This window comes from Gigantopelta aegis, chromosome 10 (assembly GCF_016097555.1).
Source record: "Gigantopelta aegis isolate Gae_Host chromosome 10, Gae_host_genome, whole genome shotgun sequence".
Taxonomy (NCBI): Eukaryota; Metazoa; Mollusca; class Gastropoda; order Neomphalida; family Peltospiridae; genus Gigantopelta; species Gigantopelta aegis.
The window spans coordinates 87099216-87127078 of record NC_054708.1 but is presented as its reverse complement, the minus strand read 5'-3'; the positions used below and the strand labels follow the sequence as shown (position 1 = coordinate 87127078).

The 27863-nt window shown below is 41.4% G+C and overlaps 1 protein-coding gene across 3 annotated transcripts in view; it reads right to left on the bottom strand.

Annotated features, from left to right (window-relative positions):
- Positions 1–27529, bottom strand: part of LOC121383343 (amiloride-sensitive amine oxidase [copper-containing]-like) — a 33032-nt gene extending 5503 nt beyond the window's left edge. The window contains exons 1-2 of one of the 3 annotated variants that reach the window (XM_041513317.1): positions 27010–27529; positions 22004–22150 (exon numbers count right to left, since the gene is read on the bottom strand). The gene's annotated coding sequence lies outside the window, so the exon portion shown is untranslated. Of the gene's footprint in view, positions 1–7682; positions 7747–22003; positions 22151–27009 lie in introns of those variants that run through there. The other 2 variants (XM_041513316.1, XM_041513318.1) reach the window with 2 other exon arrangements.
- Positions 27530–27863: the final 334 nt, after the last annotated feature.

Genomic DNA, 27863 nt, shown 5'->3' with positions numbered 1-27863 from the left:
TAATGTTCTAGCTCCAGTTGGCACGTGAAGTAAAGAGAAAGTCTACAAAAGAATTTAACTTTATGTTCAATATTATAATATCTTAAATGGCTTCCCATAATTGTTTTTTTCACGGCGAGGTCTATATTCGTTCGTGTGCCCAATGATAGTTGTTAGACGTTTGTATAAACGATGGTAGACAACTGGCGAGTCGTCTTGTATTCTTAAGATCCACCGGACGCCATCTAAATTAACTTGTCTGTCTCTGTCTCAGTTCCGTTGGGACGATATTTGAAATGACGAGAGGGTGTGAGGGTGGGACACAGTCTCTACCAGGGGCACAGATTTTTGTTCTCAACTTTGGGGACCTGTGTGTTTCTAGGAATTCCACTCTTTTTAACAGACATTAAATTCATGGAAAATTTAATTCTTTGTAATATACAGGTTATGATCGGGGATTCCACTCTTTGTTTTGAAATATAAGATTTCTTTCACAACACTAATAACACTTTATACAGTTATGTATCTTTTGCAATATCAGCCACCACCACCATCACGTTACAAAACGATTACAAAAGGACATTGTTTCAGTACTTACCATTACTCCTAGTACACGGTCCTTAAAAACCCATGCATTCATGAACAAACTGATGTGACACTGATTCAACTGGTCTACAATGCCGATACAACTTGTTACGTCAGTGTCATCAACTGATCTACGAGAGTCGGTTCAGAGATCCACTGAATTCAGTGTGAACTAAATTGAGATCATACGTGACGAAGCGATGTGTAATAACGTTAATAAAACGATTTGCCAGTGCGAATTGCTCCATACACTGTTCCCGATTCAACTTGTTACTGATATGATGACAATGTGATCAGAAAGCCTGACGCTGATAACGTTAGTGCACGTTCGAAATTCTGACACTGTTATAAAGTAAAATAGGGCACCAGGTGTTCACTTCACAGAGGTTTGGTCCAGAAATAAAACCGACGAATGATTGTGAAATTTGTGAAAGGTCATTGACATTATAGATACGTTTTTAATCCGTTCAGTCTTGCGAACCTCTTTGGATCAGACTATCTGAAAAGAAGGAAGAACCCATTGGTGAAAGGGTTAACGAGTCACTAGACGTGGTGAACGCCGTCGGCGAGCCATTAGTGACAGTCTGTCGCTGACAGATCTGCTCACTGCAGCGAAATAATCAGGACAAGAAACCCAATTCCATCGGATTTAGACGATGACTTGAGGAAGAAGTCACGGGTGAACTATCAGTGTGGAGATTCCCAGCAGAGCTGGTTATAGAGACCCTGGAGGGTGGGATGTACCCCCAGTAATAGACAGTTCGTATGAGGTGTGGTGGGTCGTGGGCTCGATCGTCCTTGTTGGACTTGGGTTTCCCTGTCCCACTATTGACTTATCAATATATGTGCTATCTTGCGTTCTGTCTGTGGTAAAGTGCATACCACAAATTTCTTGCCAGAGTTCTCTTTCACACTTTCAACACTAGTTTGGATGTCAAAATAACAACTGAATACGCTAGTCACCAAAAACTAGCAATTGTTTAAAAATGTACCAATAGAGATGTCTAAACGGGCACTCCTTCCTTTCTTTTTAAGAGAATAAGATATCCTATCCGAGCCGCGACGAACTCTCTGTGAGATTCTAAAACCCCGTTTTGTTCATAACAAAAGTCATCTGTTTCCACAATTTAACGAATTTGAAATTCCGCTGAGCCGTCTTCAGTGTGGTTACATTCCCGATCTTTCACCACCGTGGAGTTTCAACACTTCCTTTAGAACAAGCACTCAGCCATTACTCGGCCAGTCTTCAGTGTGGTTACATTCCCGATCTTTCACCACCGTGGAGTTTCAACACTTCCTTTAGAACAAGCACTCAGCCATTACTCGGCCAGTCTTCAGTGTGGTTACATTCCCGATCTTTCACCACCGTGGAGTTTCAACACTTCCTTTAGAACAAGCACTCAGCCATTACTCGGCCAGTCTTCAGTGTGGTTACATTCCCGATCTTTCACCACCGTGGAGTTTCAACACTTCCTTTAGAACCAGCACTCAGCCATTACTCGGCCAATTTTACTATAGCAACATAACGATTGAAAATATCCAATAATTACGTATTTGCTTGGAAGTTCTTGGAGAAAAAAAGAAGATGAGACATGCGCCATTAGTTCAAGAAGCTCTTCAAGACTACAAATTACTGTCATTTGACAAATTCGCCGCTTTTAACAGGCCAACATGACAGCGTATTGATCTTGGGAAAGATGAAGAAAATATGTGTGTCATTTAATGGATAAAAATCAATAGAAAGTCATAACTGGAAATGTAAATTTGACGACAAATCGTAGCAAATTATATATTAAAAGATATATATATCAGTATGCAAAGGATTTCTGTAAGGTTCGTTAATGGTTCCCAGTCTGTTTCAATTTTCTTAATATTACTATCCAATACTTTATAGCCGACGGATTTCGTCATGTTGGTGTTTCTTTAAGATGCATTATGGTTATTATTAAGGGGTAGGGGGCGTCATTAAAGGCATTTAGCCCTCTTATAATATATGTATAGTAATCTCCCACAAATTCGCCCAGGCCTACACAAGCGAAACTTACAAACGTTTATCAGAAGACGGGATAGTGCTTGTGTTCATAAATCACTTAAAGTTAGTTTTGTTTAACGACACCACTAGAACACATTGATTTATTAATCATCGGCTATTGGATGTCAATCATTGGGTAATTCTGACATATAGTTTTAGGGATCTTTTATATGCACCATCCCACAGACAGGATAGCACATACCACGGCCTTTGGTATACCAGTCGTGGTGAACTGGCTGGACCGAGAAATAGGTCAATGGATCCATCGACAGGGATCGATCCTAGACCGACAGCGAACACAGGGCTTTGGTCCGCACCCTCCGCCCCTCCCCCCCCCCAAAAAAAAAAACCCCACCCCGATAAATAAATAAAAAATTATATTTAAAAATCAGACTGTCCCTCCCCCACCCTCCAAAGATAATGGCGGGGTAAGGGTAGTGCTAAAGAAATTACTCAAATTTGGGCAAAAACGATTGAATTATTCGGGCAAAATGAACTGGCCTAAAACCGTTTCACCATATATTTCCATCATTCTACCCACAATAATAGTTGCAATACATGTAAAAATGCCTAGTGATTTGTTTGCAACTCTATATAGCTGTTCAGCAATAATGTTAATATGAATAAATGTGGTTATCCAGATTCGGGCATTTTCGTTTAATTTGGGCAAAAATGAGGCTGCTCTCAACCACCCCACCCACCTCCCATCCACAAAAATAAAAATGAAAGCCCGTACCTCTATAGTGGGGTGGGTGGGGTTGTCCGAAGACATGCCTCGGTTGTGTGTGTATTATTTTTATGCGAGTTCCTACTCCCCTGAACACGTACCTACTAACCTTGGATTGAAGCATTTGAACTACAGAGCTCATGTTTGGACATGCGCGGGAATAACAGCAACATTAGTCCGAAGAGCCGTAGTAAGTGTGGTTAAGAAAAGTATTGAGTGAATGTGCCCCGCGCACTGCGGCTACACGGGCTCGTTGCGCCATTATCATTGTAAAGGTTCAACCGTTTACAATAACAACTTGCATATATTAAAATAGCCAATACCGGTATAAATTGACGATTAATTCCACATAAATGTGATTTTCACTACGGGACTGCTAAAGCCTTTTGTTTTAAATGTGTATAATAACTACATAATTTGTTTTCTAGTTACTAGCCTAAAGACGAAGCCAAACGGTTCGACTTGAATTAACGACCTGCAACATCACATTGACCGAGATTGTGCGATTAATTCTTGAAACTAGGCTACGTGCTAATAGTTTTTATTCCATCGCAGTGGGAGAGCTGCCCCTTGTTCAGCGATATCAAGAGACACAAACGTTCGCAAAATACTTGACTGGTCCCCGGTGTGGTCATTTTGTTAATGCACATGTGGCAGATGATGTTTTAATATTGTGTAAATATGTAATTTGTTATTTTAATATTTCGCAGGTATTTGTCAGATATTGTTGTCTGCCAAATAGTATTTATTCTATTAGTTTTCTCAGTCAGGTACCCTTTATCTGATTGGCTAATAGCACTGCATGCTTTACACGTGCACACTACATGAACAGCAGACATGTTTGACGGTTTTTGACAGGCGACAGATCAGAATACATTATAGGTACAAATTAATTTCTTTCTTTTAGTTAAACATTATTAATAATATATATAAATATATTGCTCACATACTAGCGAATTAATGCAGATAAATGATCACATTGTTTTGATAATAATATAACTAATTGTGCAAGTTCTAGTTCTACGACTAAGTATAACAAACTACTAAATGTTTTAAATTATTTCTAAAAAGGAATCATATAAATATATTATATCAATAACACTTAATTCTTCAGCGTAAAGATATGTTTGTATTTTAAACATCAACTTATTTTAATATGACCACTATCATAATTGTACGAAGATATGCGTGTATGATTTATGAGTGTCTGCTGTGCCAATGTTTTATTTTGTTGCAGGTTCGTAAGCATCTGTAGTTTATGATGCTTAATAGTTTATAATTTATTTCCCAGGTTTTCACACACTGTCTTGTTGACCACCGGCATTGTTTACGCTCGTGTACCACATACAGGGTATGACATAGTTAGTTAGTAATCAAGCAGTTATTTCAATTAATTATTAACCTTAAACCTCATTATAACATAATTGTAATATTTAATATAGTAAAGTATTATTTTTATTCTGACAACATTCCACAGTAATTTATTTTAAGTCAATTAGGTTAATGTTTTCACTAAATCTCAACCATTTGTTATTCTTGTAATTACCTCCCCTTGGAATTAATTATCCCGATATCTATCATATACATGTAGGTGTGGACCAAAAGGTTATTCAGGTTTAGTTTAATCAAACAGATTGTTTGATTAGGAAGATATTATATTTTAGTAGATGTTACTTATAACCGTGACATTAATGGGATACGAATTGAAATGTTAATATATATTTTTTTAATATTGATGACCTGTGATGGACATATTTTGGAAAAATATCCGCCCGGTACCCCCTTCCCCTAACCCTAACCCTAACCCTAACCCTAACTCCAACCCCAACCCTAGTCCTAAACCCAGCCATAACCCCAACCCTAACCCTAACCCTAACCCTAACCCTCAACCCTAACTAAAAATAATAATGGAGGGGACCGGGCGGATATTATACCGTTTTTTTCTGCTCAGTCTGTTTGAACTCGATCCAAAGTTCACACTAAATATTGTTCGTCACCAATAGCACTGTTGAAATTGGAAAACGTTTTTTAAGAGGTCAACAAGTTCTTATCAGCTACCTTTTCCTTCATTCATGACTCAAAAGTTAAATAATATCGTGCCCTGCTCACTAATGACTGACAACTAAAGATTAAGCCAGTAATGAGGACAGTCCGTCCAGATAGTTAAGGGATAGAAACAGTAATTCCTCCCTAAAGACGGCGACAGTCCGTCCAGATAGTTGAGGGATAGATACAGTAATTCCTCCCTAAAGACGGCGACAGACTACAGCATCATAACTATCGGCAGCATGTGATTCGGAAGCAAAATACGTTGGGCCATGCCATACTGTTATAGGAAAAAAATAATTGTTTAACGACACCACTAGAACACATTGATACATGCGGTAATGTTCGTCGTAGAAGAAACCCGCTACAATTTTCCATTAGTAACAAGGGATGTTTTAAATATGCACTTTCCCACTGATAGAACAGTACATACCATGGCCTTTGATAGTTGTTTGGCACTGGTTAGGAGGGGGAAAAACCCAACCAGAGAATGGGTCCACTGCGGTGGTTCGATCCTACGACGCAAGCACCTTAGGCGACTGAGTTAAATCTCGACCCTGCTATAGGAAGAAATGAAGAAAGACTCGTTTTATTTTACACGCACTGGACACATTTTTATTTACAGTTATATGGCGTCAGACATGGCTAATGACCACACAGATAATGAGTGAAAACCTGCTACCACTTTTGATTAGCAGCAAGGTATCCTTTATATGCACCATCCCACAAACAGGATAACATATGCCAGTCGCGGAGCAATAGCGTGGATGTCTATCAAATAATTGTAACCGTATACATGAAAAAATAGAGAAAAATATATTTAAAAAAAAGAAGTTTTATTTAACGACGCACTCAACACATTTTATTGACGGTTATATGACGTCAGACATATGGTTAAGGACCACACAGATTTTGAAAGGAAACTCGCTGTCGCCACTACATGGGCTACTCTTTCCGATTAGCAGCAAGGGATCTTTTATTTGCGCTTCCCATGGCCTTTGTTGATCCAGTTATGGATCACGGGTCGGAGCAAGTGGTTTTACACCTACCCACTGAGCCTTGCGGAGCACTCACTCAGGGTTTGGAGTCAGTATCTGGATTAAAAATCCCATACCTCGACTGGGATCCGAACCTAGTACCTACCAGCCTGTAGACCAATGGCCTAACCACGATGCCACCGAGTCAGGTAGAAAAATATAGAAGCCCTCTATATGTAAAGCTAACAGTGACTGGAATGCTAATACATATATAAGTATGTTTTGTTTGTGAAACTCATACCGTTTCATAGGGTGTATACTACCAAATCAAATCCCATAGACGACAATAGTAACATATGTGGCTAAAACTCCTACCTGCAACGTATCAACCGACGTAAACGTCACGGATATAAATACTACCACCCCTTACACTTAAAGTGAATCAGAAAAAAATGGGGGTCAAGCTGCTCGTTTCTGAGATAACGGGTAGCGTCTATGACTACCCTAGTTTCGCACAAAATTCGAGTACTTTTTTTTTACAGGTACCCCATACATGTTTCAAGCACAAGGCTACTTGACACATTGGTACTAGATGAAATAAAATTGCACATTTTTTTTTACCCAGATGAAACTATTATTTTTTACAACCAACACACTCACATTTATAACCAATCACAGGACTTGTGGTGTTCACTTCTCTATCAAAAGTTGGGTGCACCTCGAACTTTGACCCAGCCGGAAGTTATTTGGTTTAGTACTACCTTCATCTCACACTGCCTTTAGCAGGATGTTGTTTTCAACTACCACCTCACCTACCAGTCGAAATTTCACACACACATTACCCTCCTGAAGCCCCTCATTTTCAACTGCCACCTCACCTACCAGTCGACATTTCAGCCACACATTACCTTCCTGAAGCCCATCATTTTCAACTGCCACCTCACCCACCAGTCGACATTTCAGACACACATTACCCTCCTGAAGCCCCTCGTTTTCAACTACCACCTAACCTACCAGTCGACATTTCAGACACACATTACCCTCCTGAAGCCCCTCATTTTCAACTACCACCTCACCCACCAGTCGACATTTCAGACACACATTACCCTCCTGAAGCCCCTCATTTTCAACTGCGATCCACACCCGAGTGTTCTCCACAGCTCTATTCTGCTGTAGGTGGGTATATTCTGACACTTAACTGCAAGCTACTGACGCTCCACGCATTTCGGTTCATCTACGGCCCCGCAGACGCCAATAATAATAAATATGAACTACAATGTGTATGATGTAATTTAATTTCCACAGTTTATACTTTGAATTTTAGTTTAACGCTCACCTGAGTGTTCATGATGTCGAGCCGAGTGTGAAAGCAGCTAAGCAGGCTAACCCCCTAGCGAGAGAGTAGACCGCTGACATAATGACCGTGATATTTGACGATAGTTTATATACTTCTTTGAGCAAACTGTCGAGCCAGATTAGTGAATAACTGCAGTGCTGGTGTACTGTGCAAGCACGTAGCAACCGGAGATGTGGTGTGTGTGTGTGTGTGTCTGTGTCTGTCTGTATGTGTGCATGTGTGTGTGTGTGTGTGTTTCTGTCTGTCTGTCTGTGTGCATGTGTGTGTGTGTGTGTCCCATTTGAAGCCCAATACATTTGTTTTTGCGGTAGGTTTTAAATGCGCACTTATTGAATAACATAGCGCTGACATCGACATTCCCATTGACGGCAATAGCAACATATCCATCGACTTAATATAGTATATTATACACCATGGATTTAAGTACTACCACCCCTCACCCTAAAGTAAAATAGAAAAAATTGTGGGCTAAGCTGCTCATTTGAGAGGGAATGGGTAGTGTCTATGACAACCGTAGTAGTAAGGGGGCCTGTATAGATCCATGACCTACTTTCCGTGACCTTGACCTTGATGACGTCACGTGACCTCGTTCTACTGGCCCTGACCTACTTAGACCGGCCCCTGACCTACTTAGTCTAGTCCTGACCTATTTAGCCCGATCCGTCGTACTTAGCAACGCCCGTGCTATCCTGTCTGTGGGAAGTGTAGGATCCCTTGCTACTAATGGGAAACTGTAGCGGGTTTCCTCTCTAAAACTGTCCAAAAGTATGTTTCACATCCAATAGGCAATGATTCATAAATCGAGTGCTCTAGTGGTGTCGTTAACCTACCACTTCTAAGGACTCTGCCCGACGCGAGGTAGTGTATTTATTTTTAGCGCCCTGAATGATGAATGGTTATCACTGTTTACATCCGGGAAGCGGTGGTATCTTGTGTTGGCAGTCTCTAAATAAAATACTCTTCGGAACTAGAAGTTACATTCTTAAAGACGTGAAATAAGAAATGATTTAAATAGGTGTAAAATAGAATTGTCGTCCCACTATGTCTCCCGCGCTAGCGCATTCACAAGATTATTATTAACTGACCTATTTCGTCACTTCATTCCGCGCTTCGCCGCTCGCACATATAATGGTTTAAATGACAGATTTTGTTGATGTCTCGGTAGCTCAGTCGTTAGCGTAGTCGACTTTAGCGTGAAAGGTACGTCGTTCGTATCTCATGTGGGGAAATTATATTTTTAAAAGAAAATACAAATTTATAGTTTGTTTTTATTTTACTTATTTACTTACTTATTTATTTGTTTATTTATTTATTATGTTACGATTTTTTTTCAAGCATCGTCTAATAACCCTGTGGGGACGGGACGTAGCTCAGTGTTCCCTTGATGTGGGTCGGTCTGGTATATATCCAGCCAATGCTCCACAACTGGACAACGGTATGTACTATCCTGTCTGTGGGATGGTGTAGGATCCCTTGCTGCTAATAAAAAAAAGAGTAGTCCATGCAGTGGCGACAGCGGGTTTTCTCAATCAATATCTGTGTGGTCCTTAACCATATGTCCGTATAACCGTAAATACAATGTGTTGAGTGCGTCGTTAAATAAAACATTTCTTTCTTTCTTGTATAACCATAAATAAAATATATTGAGTAAATAAAACATTTCCTTCCTCGTAAAATAAAGATTAATTGAATACAAATATTTTGTTTTGTTTTAGTCATAGGAAAAGAAAGACATATTTGTCTCGAAGAAAGGAATGTTTGTTAAGAAGAAAGGCATATGTGTTAAGGAGAAGAAAGGAATAATTGTTAAGGAGAAGAAAGGTAGGTGTGTGTGTGTGTGTGTGTGTGTGTGTGTGTGTGTGTGTGTGTGTGTGTGTGTGTGTGTGTGTGTGTGTGTGTGTGTGTGTGTGTGTGTGTGTGTGTGTGTGTGTGTGTGTGTGTGTGTGTGTGTGTGTGTGTGTGTGAAAGAAAGAGAGTGAAACATCCCCAGCCCATTGCTTTGAAGAAAGAACGCGTGACTGCAACTGAACGCTCCGACCTAAACTATGATCTTTTAGCTGCATTTTAAACACAAGTATTTCCCTAGAGTACACCGGCCCTGGTGGCGTCGTGGCAGGCCATCGGTCTACAGGCTGGTAGGTACTGGGTTCGGATCCCAGTCGAGGCATGGGATTTTTAATCCAGATACCGACTCCAAACCCTGAGTGAGTGCTCCGCAAGGCTCATTGGGTAGGTGTAAACCACTTGCACCGACCAGTGATCCATAACTGGTTCAACAAAGGCCATGGTTTGTGCTATCCTGCCTGTGGGAAGCGCAAATAAAAGATCCCTTGCTGCTAATCGGAAGAGTAGCCCATGCAGTGGTGACAGCGGGTTTCCTCTCAAAATCTGTGTGGTCCTTAACCATATGTCTGACGCCATATAACCGTAAAATAAAATGTGTTGAGTGCGTCGTTAAATAAAACACTTCTTTCTTTCCCTAGAGTACAAGCCTTTTTACAGGGCTTTTTTAATTACCAAATAGGTAAATACAGTGGTCGATCTAGGATCGATCCCCGTCGGTGGCCCATTAAGCTATAGCCAACTAGTGTATTATGTCTGGTATATCAAAGATCGTGGTATGTTCTGTCTTGTACACACAGCTCTTGCTACTATAAAGTAGCGGTAGTAATATCCAATCACAAATCTAGTCATAGAGTAAAAAACTCAAAAAACAAACGCAATGTTTTGGTTTTTCATTTATTTCTAAATTACAAATCACTGACACATATATAAAATGGACACACACTGGGTTACATCGAGAGGCCTTAAGGGCGACATGTGAATAATATGAGTGTTCATTTCTCTTCATCGTCGTCGTCCTCCTCATCGTCGGTATCGTCGTCGTCTTGTTCATCCAAATATTCGCCGATCCATGAACGATACTGATTTAATTTAGAACGAATCTGTGGTCTCACATCTTTGTCTGGATTCACAAACTATAAAAATTTTCTGGTGTTGGAACCTTTGTCAAAGTAATGCATATAGGTCAGAAAGCGAGAGTACGTGTCTTTAAATAACTTCCATTGCAATGTCTTCATGTTTCTTTCAATGGCATCTTGGGACATGTTTTTTTCTTCGTAGCGTTTCCTCTTGCTTTCGATATAGTCATGATTGATGTCAAATTCACGTTCCACCATGAGACGAATGCCTTCGTTTTCCAGGTCGGGCGACGGCTCTTCTTCTTTTTCATTTCCCTTTTCGCACGTTTTCACGTGTCGCTGCAAGTCGCTTCCGTCTTTAAAGACCAGACCACACGTATCGCAAGACTGCATCCTCTTGACTTTTTTCAGATAGGGTTCTACCTCATCATCTTCTTCGTCGTCACTTTCGTAAGCGGGTATGCCTGGTAGTTTTCTCTTGAATACGTTTCTTTGCATGATTTGCATGTAGAGCTCTTTCTTCGTCAGTGGCTGCAACTCTTCTGAGACATTCGCCGTTACGTTCGTGCTTTTATACCATTCGGACGGCCCCGTCTCTAAACCATTAGGCCGAAGACGCCAATGTTCGGGCGTGGTCGGTTTCAAGTCCACCAAGAGATATCCGTAGTACCTATGGGTAGCTTCCTCAAACCGCTGCATGAAATGACGAGTATTTCCAGGATACATCTGCTGTGCCAAGGTTAGGACTTGCTGCTTGTCGATGGGGTTGTTAAACAGTGCCAAGTAATGACAGTTTCTTCTCTGTGTCGGGTCCTTGCTGTGATACAAGTTCTGGTTGATGGCAATCACAGAGAGGTTTCTGTGGTGACTTCCTTCCGTGAACAGGTCGGTGATGCGAGGGTCTTTTCCAGCTGTAGACATCAAGTCGTCCAACACGATGAGATTTCTGACTCTGGGATCCAAATAACGATCCTTTTCCAAATTATCGGGTATGCCTTGAACAAATTTCACTCAGCAACCATTTTGATCGTATCATAGAGGGGTTGCCATCGTTTGTAGAGCCAGATGATGCGCTGGGGAGGCGGGTGGATTTTACCATCCCTTAGCAGTTTGTACAACAAAACTGTCTTTCCACACGACGTGGGTCCCGACACGATCATGGTGAACGGATGTAACAATCTTAGGGGCTGCTGCTGCTGCTGCTGCTGCTGTGGTGGTGGTGGTGGTGGTGGTAGACCTTTAGCATGTTTTTGTTGAAAATGTCTTAACATGGCGTCTCTCCTCGAGAATGTGAAACCAATATGAGGAGCCAGAGGAGCTATAGGAGCCAGAGGAGCAGGAGCTATAGGAGCCCTATGAGCAGGAGCTATAGGAGCCAGAGGAGCTATATGAGCCCTAGGAGCCAGAGCAGGAGCTATAGGAGCTATAGGAGCCAGAGGAGCAGGAGCTTTAGGAGCCAGAGGAGCTATATGAGCCCTAGGAGCCAGAGGAGCTATAGGAGCCAGAGCAGGAGCTATAGGAGCTATAGGAGCCAGAGGAGCTATATGAGCCAGAGGAGCAGGAGCTATATGAGCTAGAGGAGCCAGAGGAGCTATAGGAGCCAGAGGAGCTATATGAGCCCTAGGAGCCGGAGCCGGAGCCAGAGGAGCCGCGACGATACCGACGATGAGGACGACGACGATGATGAAGAGAAATGAACACTCATATTATTCACATGTCGCCCTTAAGGCCTCTCGATGTAACCCAGTGTGTGTCCATTTTATATATATGTGTCAGTGATTTGTAATTTAGAAATAAATGAAAAACCAAAACATTGCGTTTGTTTTTTGAGTTTTTTACTCTATGACTAGATTTGTGATTGGATATTACTACCGCTACTTTATAGTAGCAAGAGCTGTGTGTACAAGACAGAACATACCACGATCTTTGATATACCAGACATAATACACTAGTTGGCTATAGCTTAATGGGCCACCGACGGGGATCGATCCTAGATCGACCACTGTATTTACCTATTTGGTAATTAAAAAAGCCCTGTAAAAAGGCTTGTACTCTAGGGAAATACTTGTGTTTAAAATGCAGCTAAAAGATCATAGTTTAGGTCGGAGCGTTCAGTTGCAGTCACGCGTTCTTTCTTCAAAGCAATGGGCTGGGGATGTTTCACTCTTTCACACACACACACACACACACACACACACACACACACACACACACACACACACACACACACACACACACACACACACACACACACACCTTTCTTCTCCTTAACAATTATTCCTTTCTTATTAACAAATATGTCTTTCTTTTCCTATGACTAAAACAAAACAAAATATTTGTATTCAATTAATCTTTATTTTACGAGGAAGGAAATGTTTTTACTCAATATATTTTATTTATGGTTATACAAGAAAGAAAGAAATGTTTTATTTAACGACGCACTCAACACATTTTATTTACGGTTATATGGCGTCAGACATATGGTTAAGGACCACACAGATATTGATTGAGAAAACCCGCTGTCGCCACTGCATGGGCTACTTTTTTTTTTATTAGCAGCAAGGGATCCTACACCATCCCACAGACAGGATAGTACATACCGTTGTTCAGTTGTGGAGCATTGGCTGGATATATACCAGACTGACCCACATCAAGGGAACACTGAGCTACGTCCCGTCCCCACAGGGTTATTAGAGGATGCTTGAAAAAAATTCGTAACATAATAAATAAATAAACAAATAAATAAGTAAGTAAATAAGTAAAATAAAAACAAACTATAAATTTGTATTTTCTTTTAAAAATATAATTTCCCCACATGAGATACGAACGACGTACCTTTCACGCTAAAGTCGACTACGCTAACGACTGAGCTACCGAGACCTCAACAAAATCTGTCATTTAAACCATTATATGTGCGAGCGGCGAAGCGCGGAATGAAGTGACGAAATAGGTCAGTTAATAATAATCTTGTGAATGCGCTAGCGCGGGAGACATAGTGGGACGACAATTCTATTTTACACCTATTTAAATCATTTCTTATTTCACGTCTTTAAGAATGTAACTTCTAGTTCCGAAGAGTATTTTATTTAGAGACTGCCAACACAAGATACCACCGCTTCCCGGATGTAAACAGTGATAACCATTCATCATTCAGGGCGCTAAAAATAAATACACTACCTCGCGTCGGGCAGAGTCCTTAGAAGTGGTAGGTTAACGACACCACTAGATCACTCGATTTATGAATCATTGCCTATTGGATGTGAAACATACTTTTGGACAGTTTAGAGAGGAAACCCGCTACAGTTTCCCATTAGTAGCAAGGGATCCTACACGTCCCACAGACAGGATAGCACGGGCGTTGCTAAGTACGACGGATCGGGCTAAATAGGTCAGGACTAGACTAAGTAGGTCAGGGCCAGTAGGACGAGGTCACGTGACGTCATCAAGGTCAAGGTCACGGAAAGTAGGTCATGGATCTATACAGGCCCCCTTACTACTAACCGTAATTCCGCATTAAACTTGTCATGCTATTTTTAGTAGGACCCCGCACGTTTCAGGCACACTGATAGTTGGCACATTACATGTTTCAAACACAATGGTAACAGCTACACTGACACTACTTCAAATTAAATTACATGTTTCAAACACAATGGTAACAGCTACACTGACACTACTTCAAATTAAATTACATGTTTCAAACACAATGGTAACAGCTACATTGACACTAGTTCAAATTAAATTACATGTTTCAAACACAATGGTAACAGCTACATTGACACTAGTTCAAATTAAATTACATGTTTCAAACACAATGGTAACAGCTACACTGACACTAGTTCAAATTAAATTACATGTTTCAAACACAATGGTAACAGCTACATTGATACTAGTTCAAATTAAATTACATGTTTCAAACACAATGGTAACAGCTACACTGACACTAGTTCAAATTAAATTACATGTTTCAAACACAATGGTAACAGCTACATTGATACTAGTTCAAATTAAATTACATGTTTCAAACACAATGGTAACAGCTACACTGACACTACTTCAAATTAAATTACATGTTTCAAACACAATGGTAACAGCTACATTGACACTACTTCAAATTAAATTACATGTTTCAAACACAATGGTAACAGCTACACTGACACTACTTCAAATTAAATTACATGTTTCAAACACAATGGTAACAGCTACATTGACACTAGTTCAAATTAAATTACATGTTTCAAACACAATGGTAACAGCTACACTGACACTACTTCAAATTAAATTACAGGAATTTACTGGACACATGAACCAACATTGTATCACAACAAACTGTCACATTTATCACCAATGGCAGGACTTGTGGTATTAACTGCTCTAGCCAAAGTAGGTGCACCTCCAACTTTTTTTCTTATTTTTGTGCTTATATCCAATTAAGGTTCAAACACGCTGTCCTGGGCACACAACTTAGCTATCTGGGCTGTGTCCAGGACAGTGGGTTAGTAATTAGTGGTTAGTGAGAGAAACGTTGGTGTAGTAGTCTTACACCTACCCATTGAGTCGTTAAAACTCGTTCTGGTTGGGAGTCGGTACCGGGCAGCGAACCCAGAACCAACATTATGTCCGATGGCTTAATCATGACGCGACCGAGACACCAACTTTTACCCAGCCGCATGTTACTTAGTTTAGTACTACTACTACTGTCTTCAATGCATCGTATATATTTGGGTGGTCTCGTAGAGGATCCCCATATCGCCATATTATGCGATACATATCGAAATTCAAAACTGCATACGAAGCCCACCTTACTGGCTAGACTGGACACAGATGACACTAGAATGCTGATTCCAGGCACGGCGATAGCAAGCAGACATTTTAGTAGGGGGACTGGTTGAGATCGAAGGCGCAAAGCAAAGTTTCTAGAGGGTTCGGGGGTATGCTTCCCCGTAAAATTTTGAAAACTAGATGTCCTGAAATGTAATTTCCTATATTCCACAAGTAAAATTCATCACTGCCTTAAGATTTACTACCAATAATATTTTTGATTCTGGGTTATTGATCAAATATACTCGCAACTCATTTAAAAATCATGTACGAGTATTACGTCTGATCTGATTTGATAGTTTGTTTACTCCACAGGTCAACATATGTCATAGCTAGAGTCCTCTAGTAGGGGGAGGGGATAAATAAAAAATAACAAATATTCCAACAAAACCCCCATGCAAATCATGGTATACTATATTAACAATGTTTTGAACACACTCACATTATCATATTCGGTGTCTAACCCCCATGTACAGGTATGTTCAAAATATGAGTGTTTTTGGCCATTTTTCATGTTAACAGTGCAATGCAGGTTTTTGTCTTTTGTGTGTATCACTTATAATATTGCAGCATTTATTACATTTATTTGTTTGTAAGAAATATCTGACGTAATGCCTTAACAGTCTCGTCACATAAGGACATCTAACAAGCGCGTCAAAGCAGAGTTCTACAGTGCTGTCGCCAAATTCATCAGCTCAAATCACTGCTCAAACAACTAGGTCGTTTCCGCTGTCATAACAGTGGCCAACGAGACGTTTGGAACACAGTGGAAGCATCACGAAGAAGATTCTGCTAGCACTGATGTTGATACAGCTCCAAGCAACAAAAGCATTGGAGAAACAGGATGGGCTATTGAAACCTATACGCTCAAGTGCATCGTTGATGAGATCATGGCGTCTGATGAGACTGATAACGTATCATGACGACGGCTCAAAAAAGAAAGTCGGTTCTTTCATGGTGTAGGGTGTAACCATCAATGGAACATTCTGAGCCTTTCCATCACTACCAATAAATAGACCAAAGTAAACCTCGCCAACCTGAAACTCGCTATACTCAACATATTTACAACGTGTGGTGGTGGTGGTGTTGATTCCAAAATGTTGTTTTGGGTTTTTAAAATCAATTTCAGGATGATTGACTCAACTGCACATAACTTTGGTGTTGATGAACAAGTCTTGGTTGAGCGTGAGACAGATCATGTTCCAGATGAATTGTTGTGCTCTACCCATCCAGTTCTGACACTCAACATCACTATCGGCGTAAATGAAGCAGTCAAAATTGCGGTTGGAAAAGACAAGTTGTCCGCAAAGGTTATGGTGAATGCAACAACACATGGTGCTGTCACAGAGCAATTTCTGGACATCAAGACGCGTTTCATCAGCAAGGATTTCGACCACAAACCATGGAATTACTCAGAACAGTTTGCAACACATATTGCCCCGAAGAATAATGTCGGCAGTATCAATCCTAAGAGTTCATCTGGTTGAACCGTTTCTTGCACTGACGTGACGTATCAAGAGCTTATACCTGTAATGCAAAAGCTCTATAACAATCTAACGACCACTGATGCAGAGATATTTCTGGATCTATCAAAACCTGTGTTCAGCATTGTAGATGAAAGGCAATTCAAAGCAAGGCTTTGGTCCAAGAAGCTGTTGGATGCGATTATTTTGGCATCAGAGCAGAACTCTCCCCAAATTAGCAGAAGGATGGCATCGGTGACTTCAACCAAAACAGTACAAAGCTCCTTCTCAATATTGACCCTAATGTTCTGGACAAGGCCCCAATAAATAGCATGGCCATCGAAAGACAGGTGGATGACATCAGCTATGAGCACAAGATCAGAGGAATGAAGGGACTTAAATCTGCATCATCATCAAACATCAAAGCTCAGTTACGAGCTAGTCAAGTTGAATGGAAGAGTATAGAAAGTTGTCCAAGACAAACGAGCTGATGAAAACATGGAACGAAACAGAATCAGCTGGTATATGCCGGACTCTCCAAAAAGAGTCTGAGAACTTGAAATCGACAAATGCCGAAATAACGATCTAGCTAAATTGAAGGGCATGGGTGGCCATTTTGTTTCTGCGCCAGACTTTGAGGCGTATGTGGCCCGAGTTGACATTGATCCAAAGCAGATATACACTCAACTGTACTATGATGTACGGTATGCTCGAGACTGCTGTCTTTCTCTGCACACGTCCAGCGACATATTTCGACTCAAGCGTGCCTACAAAAACTTGAGTTTGGAGGAATACTGTACGAACTTCAACATTTATTTTGAGGTGGAAACAAATGTTTCAGCTACCCGGATGAACGTTCTAGCTGCGCTGGAAACGTTGTTACAATAAAATACCAGGTGTACCAGTAGAAAGCATATCAGAGACTTACCATGAACGTAGAACGTCTACCCTGTTTGTCTGCAATACTCCGACACAGTTACTAACCAAACTTAGCTGTATATATTAAATACATAATGTTATTGCCCCTGGACCTTACAAAGATCATTATTGCTACATGTTAAAGAAATTAAAAGCATAATTATTAATAAATACAACTTGTATCTGATTTATCATCTGTCCGTTATTTCGCGTATTTGGTTAATTTTTGGTATTTACCTTCAGACCACATGTACATGGGGGTTAAGATGGGAATAAATAAAAATCCTTTTGGGATATGTTTTATGGTATGATGTACCATCTTTTTGAAGGGGGTTTTAAACTTTGTTAGATTATCCCCCTCCCCTACCTCTAGCCGTATTCTGTTACATGTGACAACATGGCAAGCGTGCGCTTTGGGCTAAAAGACCATCCAAGATGGGCCTACATACATTGTTAAACCCGATGCCACAGACCTTTAGTTTGGTTATTCTGGAGTTCACACTTATCACTACATTTCATGTTTCCGACTAATACAGCCGCTGCAAGACGAAACACGTACCTATCCGAAACAGGAGCGATGAAAAGGAAGGAAATGTTTTATTTAACAACGCACTCGACACATTTTATTTACGGTTAAATAGCACATAAATAGCACACACCACGGCCTTTGTTACACCAGTCGTGGAGCACTGGCTGGAACGAGAAATAGCCTAATAGGGCCAACGACGAGGATCGATTCTAAACTGACCGCGCATCAAGCGAGCGCTTTACCACTGGGCTACATCCCGCCCCAGGGAGCGATGATTTCCCTAGCGTAGGAAGCGGGGGGGGGGGGGGGGGGGACACTTTTCAGATATTTTCCTTTATATTTGCTTTATAATTGTGTAAAAGTGTGTGTATATGTGTATATATGCCACTTTTTGGCACCTTCCTACGCCATTGTCAAATCACAACGCACACCAACGAACACCCAGCAGATCCGCCCCATGAAAGACGCTCTATCGCTTCAGTTACATCCCACGCCTTTCAGTTTTTGAGAGGACGCGATTAGGAAGTGGGTCATGTTATAATTGTTTTAACATTCTAATCATTTATGCAACTCGTTACAGCAATATACACATTATGTAGCAATGTGTGTGTGTATGTGACATATATTTTACTGGGCGGACAGACGGGTTCAGTCGGAAAAAGTTTTAAAGTCACCCTGGTGTAATACAGAATAACAAACTGGAGACCACATACCACGGTCTTTGATATACCAGTCGTGGGACAGTAGTTGACACTGTACGTAACAGAATAACATAAAAGTTAGAGAAACAATACTCAACCCACTTCAAACAATAACACAATCCCTAAGAATACAGGATCTGCCCAGTAAAAATAAGTAATTCCCTAGTCGTACTGGGGGTGGGGGTGGGGGGGGGGGGGGAGTATATCCCCATCCACAGAACCCCCTCTCAAATAACTAATGGCACAGCACATCACGACGCAGTCCTACACTGTTTGCTGCACCGTACTAGTTAACGCAGATTCAGGAAAATACAATTGGGTTGATCTGGTCAGATAAACTTACCTCCCTTAGATCCGACCCTTGCTGTAGCTGCCAGGCACCAATGAAAATAAAGTTTATTGACATTCCAGCATTCCCCGGTATCCAGCAGGCCTATATTAATGCCAGGAATAACATAACAGCATGTAGATGGACGTAATGCCGATTGGTCGCAAGTAAACCGCTATGCCCTTTAGACGAATATTTCATATAGGTCAAACCAATAAAACGCTTGTTAGCTCTTTAGGACGTGGACCAATTCCGCCTTTCTTTGATGTGAAAACAACACCACTGCTGCTAGGTAACAGGCTCTTGTTAATGGCCGCCCTCCCAAACCATAGAGTTCTGTGTCAACTGCGGCTCTGATAGTGAGCTGTGACATTGGTGACTTGTGACAATTCTATTATCTATTGTCAACACATTAAAGGCATACTGTCACGGATTTAAGGACTTTATTTCTCTAAAAATGGATAATTAATAAAAAATTACATTAATTGTTGGAAAACAAATCTAGATATAGCACCACTTTAACTGAGCCATGATGGAATGAAATCCATGTCAACCCTCTCGGCAATTTTAGTTTTTGATTTATGGACCTTTGCCATAATTCAATTATTTTTACAAAATATCATTAATAAATGGAGTATGGTGGTTATGAAGATGGTTGAATGAAGTACATTTAGGGACAAATCAAATAATATTTGTTATGGTAATACTTTGTTAGACCATTAAATAGGTCAGTGGTCTGTGACAATATGCATTTAACACATTCTACTTTTAGTATACAGTTGTTATCATGCAGTGTGCACTTGAGGATGAAACCATTGTAAGAGAACTGCAGAGAACATTTTGTTTTTCAAACTTTGTTTGGCGACAGTTGGTAATCATTTAAAAACTGATTAGCACTAGTATTTAAAATTTTGGAATTGTGTTGCGGTCTCTAAAACTTGCACAGAAAATCGCAATGCGATACTATAAGAAAAACTGCGATTTTCAGTAAAAATGAGGGCTGCTAGTAAAGCACTCATGCAAATTACAAGTGACGTGCAACATGTTCTATTGGTATACAGTCGCAGCCTGGGTTTGGTGGTACACTTATTATATCACTTTTATTGGGAAATGTTAACATTATCGGCAATGAGAATTTATTTCGTCCAATAAATAGACTACAACATGGGTGGTCGTTTGATATCATTTATCTTACAACGAACAGTTTCAAAACTATCTAACAAGCCAAAGTGAGTTGGCTACTGTTGTAAATGAGTTGTGAAATAAATAGTATCTGAGATTTTGTAACCGGCCCCGCATTTGACGTCAGGCGAGCGCTCTATGACTAAGCTACATCCCAGCCCATGATGCTAATAGCTCCTGTCAACGTGTTGCGGTGTAAGCTCGAAATAACATAAGAATATCGCCAAGTTGATCTATACACGTAAGACGTGACGAAGATCCACGGGGCCCAGTTACTCTAGTATAGTTCATGTAGGCCTACTCCCAAACACCACCACCGCCGCAATAAAGAACTACCCCTCGTGTTGTTGTCTGAGGGAAATTGTCAATCTAGTGTTACAGCATCTGTATAGCATTACATAGATAACAGGCGTGTGTGCGGATGGGGGTGGGGGTGGGGGTGGGGGGTGGTGGTGGTTCTCAGGTCGAACCCATCCTGCTCAAAGCGAGTTTTCTTTATTAATACATGTTCTGGTTGGGAATGTCTCGAACCCCCTAGATACTTTGAACAGTCAACACAGTATAGACCCAGCCTCCCCCACATAATTGGAAATTCCTGCACACGCCCCTATATAAATCCTCTTTGCCAAGAGCCCTAGATCCGCCACTTCTCTGCCACGTAACACTAAGATAAATGGCCCTACCGGGTTCTATAAAACAGTTGTCTTATCCTCGGAAATCCGATCGGAAAACGCTAAACATTGTAATGAGCGCCGGCTGGTTATTGGTTCAATAAATACACACCACGTGCTCGTATCGAAAGTGTATGCTGGGACTTGGGCTGTGTTTCGCAATATATGCAGCATTTTTTTCTAGGTAAAAGGTCTAACGTCACAAAGAGAACCTACATTATTCCAAAGTACTGTAAGCCTACATGCATTTAACACCCCACCTCGCCCCAAAGTACATGTGTCATATCCTATATACAATCGAGATTCCGATTTAGTTTCCGACAATCTTCGCTGTCTCGCCTGAATATATTACTATGACTAGCATCAGGTTTATAAGGCTTAAATTACATGTGTATTTGATGATGCAGATGTTTGTTCATGTAATTAATGTATAAAATATTATTTATGTTATTGTTACTGTAGATCAATGTATATTATGTCGCTCTGCCCATATGCGGATGTTATGCAAATAAGTTAGTCTTATTCTTATTCTTATCGCATCTATCGAAACGACTGCCCGTGCCGCCATTAAGTTCGAGCCCTGTTATACAAAGTCATTCTTCTACCAATGTGAAGTAAGAAAACTTAGATGTTACATCACCTCACACTAAAAAGACCTACACTGACTGGAAGAACCTCGCCAGACGAAATGGCAGGTTAATATCATTTTAAATAAGCCTCTCCAGTTTGCTGACATCTTTCAAACGCATTTATACTGACATTTTCATACCTCAAATACTTGACTTTCACGACACTTTGCAGTTCCAGGAAAGGGGGTGTGCACTCCAACACCCAGCCTCTGGGCCCGCGCTTGTCAACAACGATGGATTCGCTGAACAGTTACTGTTACTGAGTTACTGCTTCAAGAACATGTAGCCTAAACGAGAAAAACAGCCTCCGACAGAGTTTATCATATTGATCGTGCGAAACAAACCCCGCTAAGAATAGAGAAACAGGCCCGCCAGCCGCCCCGGTTTGCACTATTCACGCAGGACTCGTCAAAATCGTCACAATTATTGAACCATGTGTCCATGTTCGCTCGCTAACACTGGCTGTATAATATACAATAACACCCGTCAGTTATATACTAATAAGCCTTTCAACTTGTATGTGGGTGGGGACGATAATCGATATATATAACCTGCATAAACTACAAATGTATCTTATCTTATTTGGATGGGGCAGTGCACCTACCCCCCCCCCCCCCCCCCCTTTCCGACACCAATGGATGACTAATATAGAGCACGGAAGCAGGAACGTGGATTACATATTCTAAAATGTTCAACAATCGTATACGAATTTTACTTTACAGTAATGTAGTATATGAGGCAAAATGTTGCCGTATATTTCATGTGCTAATATATACATACAGCAAGCGTTCCCAGTTGACTGGAAACTGTTGTTGCTTACTGATCTGGTTCAACTCAATTATCTTTACATACCGGGACTGCCAGACGCGCACGCGTTCAGTTAATTAGCAGTCAATACAGATGTAGCGATTTCCAATGTAACTGTAAATACCGAAATGATTTTAAGTTTCACCAGCATCATCCGACGCCTACATGTTATATCGCAGCTGTCGAAAAGGCCGTTTTACAAGTCGTGTACAAACGTGCACGTTTAATAGTGTTTACGTGATGACTATATAATATCACATGTATATCAGTTCTAACATTTACAAACATGCACGAAGTGTTTACGTGATAAATATGTGATATCTCAGTTCTAACACTATCCAGAATCTCGTCCCAGCTAACAGTGAATGGAATCCGCTTGTTTTTGCAATATAGAATTACATTTTTTTTTGTTCAAACACGGCCAGCACGTGAAATATGGTGCACAACATTCAAACACGGCCAGCATGTGAAATATGGTGCACAACATTCAAACACGGCCAGCACGTGAAATATGGTGCACAACATTCAAACGCTTCGCTTTGTAAAGCAACCAGGGAGCGGGATTTAGCTCAGTCGGTTGAGTGCTCGCTTGAGGTGCTTGTTACGCAGGATCGAAACACCTCGGTGGATCCATTAAGCTGATTAGTTTTTTCTCATTGTAACCAATGCACCACAACTGGTCAAAGGCCGTGGTATGCGCTTTCCAGTCTGTTTCCTTGCTGCATTAGGGAAAATGTAGCGGGTTTCCTCTGATGACTACGTGTTTGTTTTACCAAATGTTTGACATCCAATAGCTGATACTATATTAATCGATGTGCTCTTGTGTAGTGCAACCCAGTGTTAATCTAATTAAAATTAGCTCCACTATCACATGTAATAGTGGAGCTAATTTTAATTAGATTGCCCAGTTGTGTAAAATATTCGTTTACGTACCAGTACACATACATGTGCCAGTTTGTGAACCGCAGCCTCTCCAATGACGAATTAAATGATACACCAGCTACAATCACAAACCAACAAGTATTAACGTGTTCGTATCAGTAAAGGCTCAAGCTTGTTCCTCCTGGGTTGTGTCTTAACGAAAACCACTGAGGGGATGTTGTGTATGTGAGCGGGGAGGGGCATTGGGGAGGGGCATTGGGGAGGGGCATTGGGGTGGGGCAATTATGTATACACAATGGGTACATGTATCTTTCTTTCTTTTTTTTAAATTCCATTCGCAATCACACGCCACCACTGAAGGAATCAGGATTTTATATTAGTGGTCACCCACAATGGTAGGGAGGGGGTGTCACACCCTATGCATGGGGAAACGGACAAATATAAAAAGTGGCGACATAAAAACTAAAATAAAAAAGCGGTGTGTGGGGGAGGGGGATGCCCTCTGTTCCCGACAGTGAATGTCCCTGCCCCTACCCTCATGAACCGCCTCCCGCCCCATTTGATAATTTGTGGAACTGCCTTTGGAAAACATGATAATAAAATGAACTAATATTCTGCCGTACGTTTGATTAACGACAGTAAATACAAAATGTGATACATCTGCCGTCAAATTGATTTAAAAAAAACAAAAAAACAAACAAATATATATATATATATATAAACAGATGTATCGACTAAATACAAAGCGAAACAAGTCTGTTTAAGCAAAAAGATACACATAATATGTACTAAACTCGTCCAACACAAAAGTTCTCGTTGGTTTATCGTTGATTGTATAATTTATTGATTGTGTGCATATAGAACTAATACTAATATAAGGCAATAATATATATCATTAAAAGTAAAAGCAAATACTCGGGGCGGTACAAACCTTAAACTAACATCGAGTTGGAGGGCAGTAAAAAGGAACTGGGGTACTGGAATACAGAACAGTAAAAAGGAACCGGGGTACTGGAATACAGAACAGTAAAAAGGAACTGGGGTACTGGAATACAGAACAGTAAAAAGGAACCGGGGTACTGGAATACAGAACAGTAAAAAGGAACCGGGGTACTGGAATACAGAACAGTAAAAAGGAACCGGGGTACTGGAATACAGAACAGTAAAAAGGAACCGGGGTACTGGAATACAGGGCTAGTAAAAAGGAACCGGGGTACTGGAATACAGGGCTAGTAAAAAGGAACCGGGGTACTGGAATACAGGGCTAGTAAAAAGGAACCGGGGTACTGGAATACAGGACAGTAAAAAGGAACCGGGGTACTGGAATACAGGGCTAGTAAAAAGGAATCGGGGTACTGGAATACAGGGCAGTAAAAAGGAACCGGGGTACTGGAATACAGGACAGTAAAAAGGAACCGGGGTACTGGAATACAGGGCTAATAAAAAGGAACCGGGGTACTGGAATACAGAACAGTAAAAAGGAACCGGGGTACTGGAATACAGGGCTAGTAAAAAGGAACCGGGGTACTGGAATACAGAACAGTAAAAAGGAACCAGGGTACTGGAATACAGGGCTAGTAAAAAGGAACCGGGGTACTGGAATACAGGGCTAGTAAAAAGGAACCGGGGTACTGGAATACAGGACAGTAAAAAGGAACCGGGGTACTGGAATACAGGGCTAGTAAAAAGGAACCGGGGTACTGGAATACAGGGCAGTAAAAAGGAACCGGGGTACTGGAATACAGGGCAGTAAAAAGGAACCGGGATACTGGAATACAGGGCTAGTAAAAAGGAACCGGGGTACTGGAATACAGGGCTAGTAAAAAGGAACCGGGGTACTGGAATACAGGACAGGAATACAGGGCTAGTAAAAAGGAACCGGGGTACTGGAATACAGGACAGTAAAAAGGAACCGGGGTACTGGAATACAGGGCTAGTAAAAAGGAACCGGGGTACTGGAATACAGGGCAGTAAAAAGGAACCGGGGTACTGGAATACAGGACAGTAAAAAGGAACCGGGGTACTGGAATACAGGGCTAGTAAAAAGGAACCGGTGTACTGGAATACAGGGCTAGTAAAGAGGAACCAAGGTACTGGAATACAGGGCAGTAAAAAGGAACCGGGGTACTGGAATACAGGGCTAGTAAAAAGGAACCGGGGTACTGGAATACAGGGCTAGTAAAAAGGAACCGGGGTACTGGAATACAGGACAGTAAAAAGGAACCGGGGTACTGGAATACAGGGCTAGTAAAAAGGAACCGGGGTACTGGAATACAGGGCAGTAAAAAGGAACCGGGGTACTGGAATACAGGGCAGTAAAAAGGAACCGGGGTACTGGAATACAGGACAGTAAAAAGGAACCGGGGTACTTGAATACAGGGCTAATAAAAAGTAACCGGGGTACTGGAATACAGAACAGTAAAAAGGAACCGGGGTACTGGAATACAGGGCTAGTAAAAAGGAACCGGGGTACTGGAATACAGAACAGTAAAAAGGAACCGGGGTACTGGAATACAGGGCTAGTAAAAAGGAACCGGGGTACTGGAATACAGGACAGTAAAAAGGAACCGGGGTACTGGAATACAGGGCTAGTAAAAAGGAACCGGGGTACTGGAATACAGGGCAGTAAAAAGGAACCGGGGTACTGGAATACAGGACAGTAAAAAGGAACCGGGGTACTGGAATACAGGGCTAATAAAAAGGAACCGGGGTACTGGAATACAGGGCTAATAAAAAGGAACCGGGGTACTGGAATACATGACAGTAAAAAGGAACCGGGGTACTGGAATACAGGGCTAATAAAAAGGAACCGGGGTACTGGAATACAGGGCTAGTAAAAAGGAACCGGGCTACTGGAATACAGGACAGTAAAAAGGAACCGGGGTACTGGAATACAGGGCTAATAAAAAGGAACTGGGATGCTGGAATACAGGGCTAGTAAAAAGGAACCAGTGTACTGGAATACAGGGCTAGTAAAGAGGAACCGAGGTACTGGAATACAGGGCAGTAAAAAGGAACCGGGGTACTGGAATACAGGACAGTAAAAAGGAACCGGGGTACTGGAATACAGGGCTAGTAAAAAGGAACCGGGGTAATGGAATATAGGGCTAGTAAACAGCCTCTTTCCAATTAAAAAGAACACTTTCATAGCTTTTGCAAGTTGTCAGCAACTAGGATGGTGGGGCGGGTGTGTGTGTAATTATTCAGATTTTCAACTGGGCTGCGAAACAGAGTCGGGGCCAGTACATACACCCCTCCCCCCGTTTAGCTCCCGTTCCCAACTTCTAAGTATTTTTCTGAAGAAAGAAATGCTTTATTGCTTCCCCTTCTAGCTACATGTACACCATTTATCCACACAAATCATGTCTCAAAACCTCATTAATACACTATACTTATGATTAAGTTGTCGAGTTTTGTATCAAATTACGCTTGATACCAACTACACACACTCTCTTACCTCGTCGACAGCAACTCTTTTTTCTACTAACACACACACACGTGTACACTAATTAGCGTTCGTTAGATGACGTCTCTGTTTGTGCTATTCAGGGCGGACCAGGGGCGAATACACCGTACTTCCATCCATCCACAGACCACAACACCCTACAACCAGCCTGCGTTACGTACAACTTGTTTCTGGTGCCGCAGTCTGACGGACCCAGTATCTGGCCGCTCGCAGGCTGTTTATCTGGCGACTGAGTCACTGTGGAGAAAACGATGATTGCTGTTGGCGAAACTCTAGCCGCCACGGTAGCTAAACCGTTCCCAACAAGCCTGATCGCAGCCATTCCTGACAGGCCGGGGAGGCAAAGGGTCCCGATAATGGATTGGCTAGATTGGCCTGATGTTTGTGCTGTAACGAGTATCACCTTTCCATCAACGGTTCCTCGTTCCGGGTCGCGACGCGTCCTGTCTTCATCGACAATACAACGCATTGGTTACCGAATGGTTTCGCTAGGAGTGGCAACGGTGCCTGTAGAATAACATTGTAGCAATACAGGTGTGGAGTATTCGTACATTGGGGGGGGGGGGGGGGGGGGGGGGGGGAGAGAGAACACAGCTGTGCTATCCGAAAAATACGAGAAATGAAGAAAATATTTTATTTAACAACGGACTCAACACGTTTTATTTACGGTTATATGGCGTCAGACATATGGTTAAGAACCACACAGATAGGAGAGAGGAAACCCGCTGTCGCCATTTCGTGGGCTACTCTTTTTCGATTAGCAATAAGGTATCTTTTATATGCACCATCCAACAGACATGATAGCACTCAATACAAATTACACTAAACAATGAAAAACTTAATGC